The 16,403-nt window shown below is 36.9% G+C and overlaps 1 long non-coding RNA gene across 1 annotated transcript in view; it reads right to left on the reverse strand.

Moving 5' to 3' along the window:
• LOC120499927 overlaps positions 1–9,170 on the reverse strand; it is a 55,521-nt gene extending 46,351 nt beyond the window's left edge. The window contains exon 1 of the long non-coding RNA XR_005626997.1: positions 9,036–9,170. This is a non-coding gene — a long non-coding RNA (uncharacterized LOC120499927). The remainder of the gene's footprint in view (positions 1–9,035) is intronic.
• Between the last annotated feature and the right edge of the window lie 7,233 nt (positions 9,171–16,403).

Below are 16,403 nucleotides of genomic sequence, written 5' to 3' on the forward strand. Positions count from 1 at the left end.
GTAACTCCTTAGGGGTGAGATTACCTACCTTCACCACTATCTCTATTCTCCTACATTTTATCTATCCACACAACTCTACGACATCAGTCCAGTTCCTTTGACCTCACTATGATCATTCCCTCTTATCATGTGGTTCTTCTTCCTGTAATTTAAATATACAGGAATCTTGTTTCCAAAAGTTAGCTTTATCCACTGGGCACACAGAGCATTCTTTTGTGGTGGCAGTATTGACAGCATACAAAAAATATCTGAGAAAAGGGAACTGATTTTTTATTTTTCATTACACTCAACTGTTGGAAACAGCCTAATACCAACCAATAACAGTGGTGTGCACTGAAAGTAATTTTTTGTAACTATAAAACATAATTTTATTAATTGATTCTATTCTGTACCTTTCTATATCAAAAACTTAAAAGGCAACAGCTGTTGGTATACAAGCTGTTGTACTAAGTATACTAGATAATTTGCAGAATCAGTTCTTGCTCTGAAAAACATAAGCATCTTTACTTCCATCCGCAACAGAGTTTTATTCTGGTTGCCACATCTCTCCTACCCTCACTAATTTACTACTACTGTTATTCTACTTTGTCTCAGTGCTATTAACAGCCATTTTCTGACAACTTCTTGAAATTCCTTGCAATTTTAACTTTAAAGGCCCTTGACACTGTCTCTGTTTAATATCCTCAAAGAGAAGCTGACAATGTATGGGTTATATCAGTGGACAGTGAGGTGGATTGAAAACAAGAATGGCCAAGCTGGGAGGGTGGCATGAAGTCCAGCTGGAGGCAAGACACTGGTGGTGCAACCCAGGGGTCAGCACTGGGGCCGGTAATTTCTAACTCTCATTAATGACTTGTGTGAAGGGACAAGGGCACAGCCTCTGCCAGTTCACAAATAACATAAAACTGGATGCAGTGGCTAATACACCACATGGGCACACTGCTTCCCAAAGAAAGATTGACAGGCAGGAGAAATGAGAAAAACCTCATGAGGTTCAACAAAGGGAATTGCAAATTCCTGCATCTGGGCTTTAATAATCCCAGGCTCCAGTACAGGCTAGAGGCTGACTGACTGGAAAGCAGCTCTGCAGAGGAGAACCTTGGGTGGACCTTAAGAGAAGATGAGGCTTAGGTGGATCCTATCCACCTGTATAAATACTGTATGGGAATAAAAAAAAAAAAAAGAGGGAATGAGACTCTGATAGTGCCCAGCATCAGGGTAAGAAGCAATGGCTGCACATTAAAACACATAAAATTCATGTGGACACATGAAAAACACATGTGAACACAGCCCATTCTTTTTTCTCTGTGTGAGTTATCAAACCATGGACCTGGTTGCCAAGAGATGGTCTGAAGACTAAATCCTTTGCCTTATTCAAAACCATCTGGATGCAGCCCTAAGCAACCTGCCCTAGCTGACCCTGCTTGAGCAAGAATTGAACTAGACGATCCCCAGAGGTTCCTTCCAACCTCAACTATTCTGCGAATTCTAAAACAGAGATATTGCTTACATTTTTGCTACCATATTTTCTCATAAAAACCACATGGAAACAGGACTGAAAAGGAACAATTAAACCTCCAGGTTGTTATCATCTCAATGTCAAAATGTTGTTTTCTTAAACCCACCAGTCCTAAGGGAAGACTTCCATTCTCACGTCCCATAATTGAAGGTTGGGTGACTATAAAAACCCTACTGTAAATTATTTTAGCCACGTGTTCTTATCCCCACATTGTTTTTCTGTCTAACTATATTTTCTCCTCCCACAGGTCTATAGAGGTGCAGGCTTATTTAGCTTTTATGGACTCTTACAAGATGCTGTCCATTTCTGTGATCGACCTCAGAGCCTTTCCTGGCATGTGCTCCAGTGTTAATTCATCCTTTATGAACACAGAACAGTAGAATATTACACATTATTGCTCAAAAATTATACTAATGCCTTCCTCTCTGTTCTGTCATAAACAATTTCCTCACTCTTTGTGTATAACTGCACATAACATATCCTTCATTTAATCTCACCAAACTAAATTGGGAGAAATGAATACAATAGACTCAGGTGCTTATTTGCACTGTGCTTACAGTCCATTCTAGTGGGACTAACAGATGGGAGGCTCCTTTCTGCCTCCTCATCACAATCATAGGCCTAGGTCATGCTTGCTGCAGCCATTTCATTAAGATCTGCCTTCCAGGCATTAATAAATTTCAGTCTGTTTATTACAGTTGTATTTCCACCCATGCACATTGTCTGAGGTAGCAGACTGCTTTTTTCAGAAAATCTTCATCAGCCCCTGTCAGGTGACCTGAGAAACAAAATTATCTCAGCCCTGAGAGGATCTAATTCAAGTTAGGCCAGCACATACCAAACCACCAGAGTGCAGGTAAGTTTGGCTTCTTTTAAACAAAGAGGAAAGCTCTGCATTCTAAATCTTGCCTATGAAAAAATATTTTAAACTTGTTCTCCGTGCCTCATTCTCTCTAAAAATAAAAATTAAAAAATAATTTTTAAAAAAAGTAAGGTGTGGGTTAAACTTTTCAAGAGAAGCAGAATTACAGGGTCATCAGTCACTTATGAAAACAGGACTTCAGAGCTTTAAAATTTACAGTCAAGTAAGTTTCTAAATTAGAGAAGACACTGAAGCAGAGCTTCAGCAGTAGAGCCGGCCATCTGATAGCCCAAAAATAGCCATTAGCAAAGCAAATATAACTCCAAAGAGATGTAATCTATTTAGAAGTACTTTGGAAGGTAGAAGGTGATGGAAAGAGAGGAAAATCTAATGTAGAGACCACTTATAACTTATGATGTAAATGAAATATGATCCCATGGCATCTCGAAGCTTGGGTTATATTTGTCCATGAGATATCAGCTCCCAATCTTCTAGAGAGTTAGAGTTATAGAGTTAGGACAGCATTGTAATAGTAGTTTATTTTGTCCACACTCCCTAAAATTTTGAAGGAAAGTGAGGTGAGAGTTATAAAACAAAGTGTGAGAAATTATCCTTTTATACTGAGCAATCTGCTGCTTGGTGCTCTTTAGTCCCCTTTGCAGTTATATTGTTTTCAAGAAGACTTTGTTTCTGTCCTGACATTTATCATGTCACTACAGTCATTAATATGTGAAAGCTTTTTTTCAAATCCCATTTCAACTACCATTCCTCCTATCTTCCATTTCTTGAAGCAAATATATGATGTGAAGAATGGTGGAAGGTAGTATTTTTTTCTTTGAATATAATAAAGTCTACAGAACTAAAATAGGCTGGAAAAAAAAATCTCATTTTCTGTCTTTTGTAACCACAGTTCTACCTCCTACTTAGAGTAATGGTGAATGTTCATAGAAAGGAACCAAATGGCAATCCAATATTAGGTAAACTAACTGTAGCTAAACTTAAAGAATAAATATCAGTTCACTGAGAACTTACCCTCAATTCATTGGCAAATGTTACCCTCAATATCTTGATATATATACATTGCTATATGTTCTTCTAATTCCCAGCAAAATGGATTTGCCTCCTTTCTCATTATGATTCTATGATTGTACTCCATCTGAATACAGTTACTCTAAAGAAAGAGATGCTTACCCTTTGGTTGAGGTTATATTTTTAGAGTGTCAGTTATAAAGATATACTAAATCTGTAGCTCCCTTTTACTGGATAATAAACATAGCCCAACAGCTGAAAAGATATATTTACAATCTTCCCCCAGAATCCTCCCAACCCCTTACTGCTAAGAAAAACAAGTGGGCCACTGCAGCATGTCCCAGAACTATTTTGGTATTGGGGAAAGTGCAAGTTCCAAAGCAGTGTGGAAAAATGCCCTGCCAGCTGCTCCCCTCTCATTCCAGTGCTGGCTTAACAGTCTTCCCTGGTCAACTGCTAGATAAAAGCACTTTCAGATAACTTGCTTCTACATCATTAGTGCCACATCCACAGAGATTTTTAGGTGTCTAAAGGCTTAAAGGTTCAAATGAATTGCTGGACGCTAATCAAGTATCATACCTCAGCTGACCTAGAGGAATTGGCTGTATAAGTCAACAAAAAAAACTGCAATGCAACTCCCAGCAGCCCAGCTCCCTCCACCAGGGAACACTCGCTCGCGTTGCTGCGCCTGCCACAGACTGAGGAGAGCATGGAGGCCTCCCGAGGCCCAGAAACGCGTCACCTCAGCTGGCTCTGCCCCGAGGAACGTTTGCATTCATAAATATAAATCTGCTTTCAAAGCTCTGGCACCCGAAAGTCATTGATGCTTTAGCTCTCAGCAGTGCTGTCAGCCACGTGCCGGGCGTTCCAGCTCACTGCATGCCGAGAGCTCAGCTTAGCTGAGCCTTTCCCATCTCGGGCCTGCTGACCACAAGCCACGGCCTAGGCCTGGGCTGTCCTGAGCATGGCCCACTAAGGGAGGAAGCAAGCAGCTACTCAGCCGAGGGGATTCAAACACAGATTCTTACCTTCTTCTTGGAAGAATGAGGGCCTTTTAAAGGGAATTTATAATGCAGCTCATGCTTCTAAAGAAAGCTTTAAAAACGTGAACCTCCAGTGAGTCAAAAGCCTTGAAAAGCAAACCAATGTCACATGCACGTGAATTTTTTCTAGACCACATGAGCTCCTGGATTCATATATATGGCATTAATGACAGTAATAAGTGCCAGGATGACAATAACATGATGTGCCAGAGCATGCTGAAACTGATTCAGTCTGGAGAAGAAAAAGGCAAAGTAGTTGGCTGGTCTGTATGAACTGCACATAAACACCGTTTCTGAGTCAAGCTGGGCGCAAAAGCCAGACAGACATGGTCTGGCTGCTAATGCTGCAACATTACTGCTTCCCTGTCCAGAAGGCAGTTGTGAGTTCAAACAAGTAGTCATAATAGGTAGCATCACCTCTTTGATTTCTTCAAATCAAAGCTTTTCATCAGCATTAGAACCTCTTCTTTCTTCAGAATGAGCTTCAAGCTGCGGATAAGTTGCAAATGTCAAATGTAGAACTGAAGATGACTTACATCAAAACTCAATAGCTATAACCAAAGTAGCACTGCAAATGCTTCAGCTACCACACAGTACCAGCGTATGGCCCAGATGTGAACAGCTAGAGCCAAATCCAACACTTTTGTATTTTCAGTGTTGTTGTCTAGGTTAGCTAGATCTATATGTGAGCATTACAATCCCACCTGTAACTGAAATGTAGTAAGAGGGAGTTATCATTAGCAATTTGACTTCAAAACTACTTGAGACACTAGATTTTTCTTAGTAGGCTAGGTTTTATTATAAGCTACGGATCACAACTGGAAGGACATTGCAATGCAGCAAGGTGCCATGAAAAAGCTGAGAAGCATCCAAGGAATTACGCCTATCTCAGTGCAAACTGTGCCAAACTTCCAAAACATCCTGTAGTCTTCTATTTCAAAATGAAGCTGGATATTCACTATTCTACATTTTGATTGCCTAACTTAATGCTCTTATAAACTCAGACTATACTAAAATTTAAGGGGAGGAAGTTAAGCTGTGAGAAACTCCTAATAGTCTGCCAAGACGAAGAATTTTCCCTTTATATTTTTTTCAAAAGCAATATAGTACAATACAGCAACATGAAACTCTACTTTGCAGTACAGGTATATATTAAAGGTCAACTATATTTCATAGGCTTGCAGTCCCACTGAGAAACTGTTTTGAAAAAAACACTGGTGATACAAGCATCCAGGAAAGAATCACAGATTAACAAAATGCTAAAATTTAAAAATGTCTCAGAATTTCTGGGATTTTTCAGCCTCTACTCAGTTTCAGCTCTAATGTTTTTATAAGCAATAATCAAGAGGCCTGTTGCAGACAGAGAGGGATGAAGCTATGAAATAGCACAGCCACCTGCCTATCAATTAACCCTGAGCACCATTGGAAATGTTACTGCCACCATATCACCTGTCATATGTTCACATCTGGTATAATATGAATTTGTTTCAAATATATTCAGATTCTTCTTGAGGGCTTTGGTTTTTGTCTGCCAGTAAGTAAATTCTATCTTCAGTTTCCAGCTCAGGATTGAATGCTGGGAGCTTCTGCTACAACTTCCATCTGCAGAACTTCTTGTGTGGGCAGCTGCACAAGAAACTCTTCAAACTCTTCTGCAGCTCAGAAGACATTGATGCCTGTGTTTGCATAATGTAGTGACAGTAGATATAAACACTGAGCATGTTTTACATTTCATTTCAGAGGATATGAACTATAGGCATCCAGAAGACAGGACAGAAATTCCACAGAGGAAAATCCAGAGTCACTGCTGTTACCTCACCTTTACAGCAATAGTAACTATAAAATATGCCATCACACAAATTCTGGATTTAAAAGCTTTTTTTTAATAGAGGGGGGCATTTAGATTTAATTGCACACAAACATAGAATAAACCAAGAAACAAGCAGCTTTCTAAAATACAATTGCAAAATGCATGATGCTGTTTGCAGAAAGGACTATCTTAAGTTAAAAAGTGAGAAACAATATGTATCGTGCACTAACACATCTGTGGCTGATACAGAATTAAATAAAAAAAAAAGATGACACACAGAAACTAAGGAGTCTTTGCTGTGGGTTACTGTCAATGGAAAGCTCAACTTGACTGTCACAAAGAAGAAGCTGTCAGCAAACCCATCGCTGCTCATGGCCAGAGGGCTGACTAGCACTGTTCAAACAATGGGTGGGACCAACATGAGAAAGGAAATGGAACCCAAAACGTGCTGTTTGATTCCATCCCAGCCATGGTTCCTCCCAGTAACATTGTTCTGCAGCCTAGCCAGAAGCCATATCCACATAAGCTGTGCCTTTAATCACCCAATTCCTATTGATTTCAATGGGAATCAGGCTCCTAAATGCCTTTGTCAGTTTTAGCTTTACTGATGTTGCCTTCAAACAGCAGTGAGAAGCTTTTGTACCACCCTGTTGCTGCTTCAACACCTTTCCAGGACAAAGGAGGAAAACTACATGCATGTCTTAGGTGTGATTCTTTCCATTTTGCAAGGAGATAACTACAAAGCCAGCACAAAAGGAGACATCAGAAAGCATACAATTATGTATGGCTTTTAACAGAAAAGTGACAGCAGTAGCTGGCTATGTCAGCATACCTTTTCCAGAAACTCTGACAGCATATTCAAATATTAAGGAAATTCCTAATCACCTCTTACTTTCACACATTTTTGATAATTAGATTTAAGACTATGCAATTGTGTTATATTTCACAGCTATTTTACATGTAAAATGTTGGGCACAGTTATCCTGGCTGTCAAGCAGTTTCATTGCAGCAGTTTATAACACCACAAGGAAATGTGTATTTAAGGGGTGACTCTTTTTAGAGTTATGTTCTGTTAGTGTTCTATCCCCCTTATGAGAGATGATTGAAGAAAAAAAGAAAAATAACATATGGCAGCTATTGCCAAAGTAAACACATCTTGTTCTGAAAACCTGCATGCTCCTCAGTTACTTTAAGAGTAAAAAGAGCTTTTAAAAAATCAATTCCATTTGCTGCCTCCTGGGTTTTGATTTTTTGGTTTTGGGTTTTTATTTTTTCTGGCAATTAACCATTGTTGTTGGCATTACAAAGATCTGACATTCATTAAAAAAAAAAAAAAGGCAGCTGCGCTGGAAATCATGAATGTCAAAGAAAATTGAGAATGCTAGCACATGCTGAGTCGTTCTCCAGCATATTAACAGAAATGCATTCCAAAAGCAGGTTTTATCCTAAGAAACCCTGATCAGGGGTAGAAATTCTTATTGCTATGGAAAAAGAGATAAATATACAAAATGAGAGTCATTATTTATATTACTTTCAATGCTTAAAGTCTTAAATGGTTCATGGACACACGACCACAGACATCACTTATTTTTGCATGCCACGTGTCATCACAGGCTGTCAGCAGTGACAGCTGACTGACAGTTTATCTCCTTTTGCATAAATGAGACATTGCTACTGGTCAGACTATCCTGCTTCCAATGGAAAAAAAAAATGTTTCTTTCTAGAACAAGGACTTTAAAATTAGGACTTAAAATGTCATCTGGTCCACTGCTCTACTCCAAGGCAGGACTGCTAGGGTTTAAATGGTATTCTGACATTTTTTAACTCTATATTTGATTATGAGAACATATAAGTGAAATCAAATCTCCCCATCCCAGAAGAGGCTTCTACAAACAAGTTATGAAAAAAAATATGAAGAACTGATAGTCTAGGAGTTGCACTTTAATTACATGTTCTGATCTCTGGCAGGCTGTTGTAAGCTGACTGTTGTGTCTTGAAAGTGATGTTTTAAGTTTGAAAATTCCTGAACACAGGAATGCTTAGGTCTGTAGTCCTTGCCATTGGCTTACAACACTGGTGCACTAATCTGGTACACTGTTAGCACATCAGAACAGTGACCAAAAATTGTCTAAAAAAACAATACAGAGAAATACCACACTCATTTTCTTCATCTGTAAGAAATTTTGTACTAACACACTGATACCATTAGACTGCTATGACCAGCTTGCAGGTGAGCAAGTAGTCCTTTCTAACCAGTGAATAATAAGAATTAATGTTTAATCAATCAGGTGATAGAAGTGTCATCTAAGTAACTGAAAGTTTTGTGTTCCTCCTGAAGACAATGTGATTTTAAGCCTGTTTTCGTAAGATGCCTTGAATAAACTTATTTCCCTTCTGGAGATATTTTTATTTCCTAACTGCAATCTTACCAATTACTTCTATGCAATAAAAGTCTCAAACTGTAAAAAACAAAGCTAAGCACATTTTCAGAGTTTTTCTCCTGTTTAGTCATCACATTTTGGGAACAAAATGTTGGCTCTTGGTTAAAGAGGAAGTATCAGAAATACCATATGCAATGAGGTTCCCAAAATGGTAGCTGGTAGCTGCAGCAAAGTGCTTTTACTGATGCAAAAACAAAAATCTTAATCCACGTGGGCAAATTAAGTACTATTCTTAGTAACTGCAGGTAGTATAAATGTATGCATCATAAAATCATATTTGTTTGTTTTTTTTATTTTTGCCATTCATATCTGCCTTACCCTTTTTTCATACCTGCCTTTCCCTTTCAGTTCCATTCTTTTTCTCAATGCTCATTCTTGTTGTTTAAGTTTTCAGAAATTCTTTCTATTGTTCCACTTCACTTGCAGTTCTGTCCAGAACTCACTGCTTACATGTTCTCAAACAACAATTTTATTCTTGAAAAGAGCTGAGGAGAAAAAGCAAGAAAACAAAACAAGCTAATTTGCAACTATTTCAGTTTCCCAAAGAGGGCAATTTGAGAAGTTTACACTGCTGGAAGAGGGAGACTTTTTAAAGGAAAGTTCAAAATTTTTGTATACTATTTCAAAACAAAACAAGAATTACTAGATTTACCTTATCCTTGCAAAATAATTCTCTGGTATTTACAGAGCCCAGTCTGGCCTGGATTACTGTTTGAAAATATTCCTTCAGTATCGCAGCTAGTCTGAGTCTACTTAAGTGACTCGTGATGAGTCATTGAAGTTACTACTTAAATTATCTACTTATGTCATTTTGATGTTCATTTCTGCACAAGATTACCATTAAAGTCATAGAAATAATGCTGCTAGATAAGCCAGTGATCCTGTTGTTTCCAGAAGCACTTATAAAAAAGAAAATCCTTCAAAGGATGTTATAAGAAACCCTAATGTGACAAGTTCTAGAACTGTCTGCCCACGTGGGAATTTTTTTTTAATTACAGGAAATTCATTATTTTTACATCAAATGCTCAGACTTGATTTCAGTTGTCCCAAGTTTCTACTTCTGTATCCATATTGCAAAACATAGTATCAGAGACAGATGTGAGAATGTTGAGAATGTAAAATTTAATTTTGCTTGAACTTTTATAAGACATCCACATTTACCTTACTAAGAAAAATGTTTCAGAAATACAGATATAGAGATAATTTGAGTAGTATAAAACAGCGCACCATGTGGGAAAACCGCCATGGGCCAAATCCTGCAGGTATTCAATTCTGACAATGAAAAATACAGAAAAATACAGGACTGATTTATTTTTTAGCAGGAGGTGAGAAGGGGAAAAGAATTACCAAATATTGAAGGTTTTAATGTGTGACAAAAATCCACAGTATTACTACCTATATCCATTGAATCTCTCTTAGGAGTCTTCTGCTCCCTTAAAAATGCATACTGAAAATACTACTCTACATATCAGCACAAATATAATTAGCACATACTGTCAAATAAATATTTTATCCAGCACCAGTAAAGAGTAAGTACAGCATTGTCACCAAATTATAGAAAGTCACCAAGATATACAATAGGAGATGAGGGCAGAGAGTAGATCCTACTTCCCATCTCTGGACTGACACACAATCAATAATCAGCTTGGCTAAAATTCTGAGTGGGAAGAATTAACACACCAGACTTATACTAAGGAATACAGCTCATTAAAATGAGGCACAGGAGAAAGAAAATAGCCATTTGATCACTTCTGCCTTTTTCTCTCCAGAATTCAGCCTGCCATGCTCTGCAACATCTTTACAGCATCCACTAAACGTCCTGGAAGATCTCCTAAAGGGAATGGAGACCATTAACTCTGATCATCCATCCCAGGAAAGGCATTTTCATAGGTAATCCTATATCATCCTGTATGTTTTTCTACAGTGGAATAACTCAGATATAATATTATAGTTCAAGAGAGTCGCTGAATATGTTTCAAGACTTAGAACCTGTGTGAAGGAGAAACATTTATACATCTTTTACAAGCTCATTCAGGCTATTCAGTGAGGCTGTTTGAAACTGAAGAGCAATGGAAGCATCAAAATAGGTGAAATGTAAACAAAATGCAAATTAAATACTAGAAATATAAATCAATTAGCAGCTTCCTGGCTTTTGGTTTGGGTTTTTTGTTTTTGTGGTTTTGTTGTTGTTGTCATTACTGCTGTCTGTTGGATTACAGTCAACTACAATAAAGGGTGAAGCAATCTTTGAGCAGACCAGCCCTTCCACATAGCAGAACAGCCATAACTGCCCTTCTATTAGCAATGCTTATGGCTCACACAACTTCCTTGCTATCAAGATAAGCTTATCACTGTAGAAATAGGCAGGCATAAAGGGAAGAAAGGAAGAGCAGGAAGGGAACTGGGAAACACAGAATTCTTTAAAAGCAAGCATTCAGCTGTGTCTCTCTTTTCCCTTAATAAAAATTCATTGCCCCTTCAGCATACCCCAGGAGATTCATCCATTCCCTGGCACAACCCTCTATACCTACTCTGAGGTTGGCTGCACATATTGCCTTACGTGTTTCTGAGCACATTCTTTTCCCCACACTCACTCAATCACACCCTCTTCTTCCTCTAGTACTCTTCAACTTTTACAGCACAAATATATTACTCACAGAGCTGAAGTTTCAAGTTATGTTAGATTTGGATATCATCAAGTACAAATGATGAAGGTCAGTGTGTTAAGAAGCTTTTTCTTGTGGCTGCAGAAAGAAAATGTGGAGTATACATTGTTAGCAGCCGATGAAGTAGAGCCATCCAATGGTTCACATGAAAAGTCAAACATGAAAGAACATCCTCTTTGAGTTTATATTGTATCACATTGAACAGGTGCTCCAGAGTTCTTATGATTGAAATAACATTATTTAAGTAGCTGGATTCATAAATTATTACTCAAAAAGAAAATATATCAAAGTATATTTTCTTTATATCATTTTACATTTAAAGTCTATTCACTAAGAAAGGCAATGAGGTAACGAACTGTACATCAAGTTGAAGCTCATAAGGTGGAAAATGCTTGATAGCTATAGACATGAAAGATGTCTTCAAATACCTGCCAAGGCAGAAAAGTTATGGTTGCATCTCTAGAATTTTACAATCCTTAACATAAGAATGAATTTTACAGTACCTTTAGAAATTAATCTACTGAAGCAATTTCTCTGAATGAATCAAAATCATTGTAACAAGAAAAACACTGAAAGAACCAATCTTACCTTAAAATAAACTACCATTTCTATATAATGTGCACACACAGTATTTAAAAACTGTTGAGAATGGGTAGTGTCAGCATCAATTTTAAATTTGTATAGTAAAGTACTTGTACTACGTGTTCATTCTTTCTTATTTAGACTTTATTATAGAAGAGGCCTGTACATTGAGTTCAAATGGGGACAAATTGAGCAGCAGACATTACTTCATAGTTAAAAGGGACTGCTCCAGTGCCATTAAATGAGGAAAGCATGCCACTGGAGTCAACACAAAACAATTCATATGTAATTATTACTAATTTTCTGAGATCTAGAATGAAATGGTTTTATGATCTCTAATACTAGGGCAACACTACACATCAAACTCACAACACTCTTACCCAGCATAATACCAATTCCACAACTATACCTATTCAGGTCCCTTTCACATACATGAAAGGTCCAAAAAGACTTCACAGACCTTTGATAAAGTCCATCTGGCAGCAGTCTAGATATAAATACTACATAAAACTTATACAAAGACGATAACACTTCCCAAGGTAAATGAAAAGATAAAAGAAAAAATCTTTGAGGTAATCAGAGAAAATCAGAAAAGGAAAGAGAGATAAAAGCAAAAAAAAAAGCAAATGTTCACCATTTATATTGCAGAATTTTAATTCATGTGTTCAGTTTTTATTTATTTCAGTGTACTTTGTTTGGTGCCCTTACAATGCATCTGTAGAAATTATCGGCACTTCTGGTCCTACTATCAGGGGAAAAACAGCACCCATTTGCAAAAAGTCCAAGTATTCAATGGCAAAATCTGGTTTCAGCCACAATTCAAGGCAAGTATCTTGAGTCTAATATATGATTTCAAAAGACATGTCACTACTTTAAATATCAACAAATTTGCAGTTGCAAATACAACTGATCTTTTAGCATTTCCATAATCAGGATATGACTTGTGAAGCCTATGCCTTCTAACCAACCTAAACTAGATTTGTCCTCAGTCAAATTCTAAATCCTATTTCAAACTTCATTTAAACCACTACATCTTCATTTCCTTTAGAACTCAAACTGACAACATCTGTAGTAAAGCACTGTCCTTGCTGAATCACTCTTACAAGCTTCCTGCTAATACTAACAATCCATGGGATTTTTGGTCTTTCCTTAGGATTAGTGTTCATTATTCTGGCAGAAGAAAAGAGTGACAAATGCTGAACTTCATTGTCACTAGGGAAAAAAAGAAAAGGTTGTTTGTGACATCTTTTATGCTTCAAGTAATGCATTGCTATTGCCAGAATTTTCTTTCCTATATAAAGATGCCTTATCTAAACTCTTAAAAATAGTAACAGTAAGGTTCAGGAAATAATATAAAAATCATAAGAAAGTTCACCCTTTTCCATCCTGTGAGAAATGTTAAAACTGGCTACTAAAATTAGAATTAAGGTGTACCCTAAATTCATATCCCAGAGTTTTAATTTATATATGTGTAACTTACGGAGATAATCCGTCTTTTAAGAAATTATTTTTTTTCACCTACCCTCTGTCCGCAGTACAATATTAAGTACTCATTCCGAAGAATAATTTTTAATTTAATCAGAAATTTTACTAATTTATTACTACTTTATCCAAGAAAAAGTAATATTAAAATTTATGTTAAATGGAAAATAAAGCTTTATAAAGTCAAATTTTAATTTAAATATGCATAACACTGTTAAAATGTTGTAAGCCCTCTACATTACACTCGACCTGTTGAGAATGAGAGGAACTCAGCAGCATCCCTGAAAATTCACATGCACGGTCACATAAGTAAGGGAGCACTGAGATAAAGCTGAAAATAATATTTTTGGAAATCTTACTATAAAGATAGAGCTCCAATGTCATAACGTAAATCAACTAAGATTACATGAACAGTTCTATATAATATAGTCAGTGAAGTAAACTTACAAAGCTTGCACAAGCATGGTGGAAGGATGGAATTTGTTGCATCAGTTATTTAATTTAATAGGACAACAAATGAAGTAATACAGCCAAGGTAGAATATTTTTTAAAACGTCAACTTCAGACAAGGGTATAACCTGAAGAGGCATTGTCTATCAATATGAGCAACAGGCAGATCAGATAAATCCTAAAACAATAACAAAACTTTTCCTTCTTCCTGAGAAGCACTTATTAGCAGAATAGAAAACAATTTTATTCTATGGAGGAATCCAAAGCAGCTGGATTTCATCCCAAACCCAGGAAATAGGGAACTCTAATAAAACAACGGACAGATCAACTCTTACTGTGGCTCAGCTTTAGAAGCACTAACAATAGAAAAGGTATCAATTTACAGCATACTTACAGTAAACACCACTGCCATCAATATTTTAACAGTAGTTACCTATAGTAAAATCTGAGCCTCATTGCACTGAAAGATGTGAAGCTGTTAACACACAGCTCAACAACAATTGAATTACAGAATCAAACACCCCCAAGTCTTTGATTTGAATTGTCCATATTTATTGTTTCTCAGGACAAAGTTCAGTAACCATTTACTCAGCTTCTACTGGAAACAAACAGTATTTACATTATTATGAAGTAGTAACCAAGGCCTGATATACTAACTTTGGGGAAAGTCCAGGAGGAAAACTTGATTTTACTCAGCATAACTGTATTTTTTGTATAAGTGCAATTTTATTTTTTTTTAATATTCTTAAATTTGGAAAATTGAACTTACTATTAAGAAAAACTATATCATTGGTGAATGCTTCTCAAGACTACCTACACACAAATAGTGGACTACTCTCATACTAGCTGTATGAGAGGAAAAATATTTACAAAAAGGAACAAGTTTCAATGGATAGTTTTCAAAATATGCAATTTAAATAATTTAAATTTAAATAAATGTAAGTATTTAAATAATTCATGTGGGTTTATGAGCAATAAAGGAAAGCACTCACTCAGAGCACTTGTCAGAGTAACAACCAGAAGTTCCCTACTTGGCTTTTCCTAATTTGTAGCTCACTGGGTCTCAATGCTCCAACCATCCAACCATTCTGACGATCTTTCTCAAGTACAGATTCTGTCTCACAGGTCCTGGAAAGTTATGGATATAATCTGTCAAGATAAATACAATTCTTCAGTAAAACTGAAGTTGAAGCTGGCTAGCTCTAATAACATATTCATGTTTGAATCCATCTCCCATACTAATACCATTTTTTTGTGGCCATACACAGAAAACACGTTTCACCTGCTCAGAAGTTGAGCAACAGAACCCAAAGCATACAGAAATCACTAGGCTAAAATCCAGAGCCACCACAGTGATTTCCTACTGCTACCAACATGTACATTTATATGCAAATCTTCCATTTGCCCACAGACTGTCCTTGCGATTTTCTGTGTGCAAAAACAAACCAGGAACACATTTGTGCCTTTGACCTCAGCAGAGCCCTCAGGCACAGCTTAAATGCTACCTTCTGCTGGCCTCTTAACACCAGGAGGTTCAACTCTTAAATTGCAAACAGCTCTGCTGCATATATTTAGTAACAGCAGCCAAACCACAGTCTGAAACAAAAGCACTGAAATATAAGTGATAATACCAGGCCCCACTGTAATTTGGTTCCAAAGCCAGTAACACATTCAGTCATCAAATATTCCCGTAGAAACAGAGCAATGATCAGCTTGCACGTCTGGATGCTTTCAAGTAGCCCATAATCAATCATAAAGATGATAATGACTAACTATGATTAAAATTTGTGGGTTACCTATTATAAATCTGCTCCACCCATACTGTTGACATATCTATCAGCATTTTGGAGTATTTTACAACCTAAATGATTCTATGACTTTATTATCTACTCTGTTTTAAAGGTAGCTTCCTTAACAAGAAATGTTAAGCCTGACTAAATGTATAAGGGTCAAGAACTCTTGGAATTAAGTCTAAACCCTTTTGGAATTAAGTCTTCAGATGAAAACATGGAGAGGAGCACTCAGGGTTTTTTATTGCCTTCTGCCACCACACCTTTGCATAATCACTTTTTCCATTTACCTTTGAAATTCTACCAGCTATAAGAGCAAAATTTAATAAGTGTTTACTGCTCATGTGGAATTACCTTTAGTAATTATCTATAATATTTCTTCAACTCACAGGGACACAAAATAACTTCCCCAGCTATTTAGCACATTTCCTCATAAAACATACCTTGGTCAAGCCCCCTGTGTTTCTGCCACAAATTATGTTTTTCTACAGTCAAAAAAGATGTGCATTGTCATTCAAACTCTTCTGCTAGATTTATGTAAAGTCATATCAGAAATAGACAGGGTCAAATAGTCAGTAACCTGACTACACAAACATAACAAAATAAACATAATAAATAAATAACCTGTTCTATGAGATTGGAGTGCCAAGTCTAGCCAAGAAGACTTTTGTTAGATTAGGAAAGAAGATTGCGTAAACGACATTCTATTCTTCCATTTTTGATGCACCT

The sequence above is a fragment of the Passer montanus genome, unplaced genomic scaffold, assembly GCF_014805655.1.
Source record: "Passer montanus isolate IOZ18808 unplaced genomic scaffold, ASM1480565v1 scaffold17, whole genome shotgun sequence".
In the NCBI taxonomy this organism is placed as follows: Eukaryota; Metazoa; Chordata; class Aves; order Passeriformes; family Passeridae; genus Passer; species Passer montanus.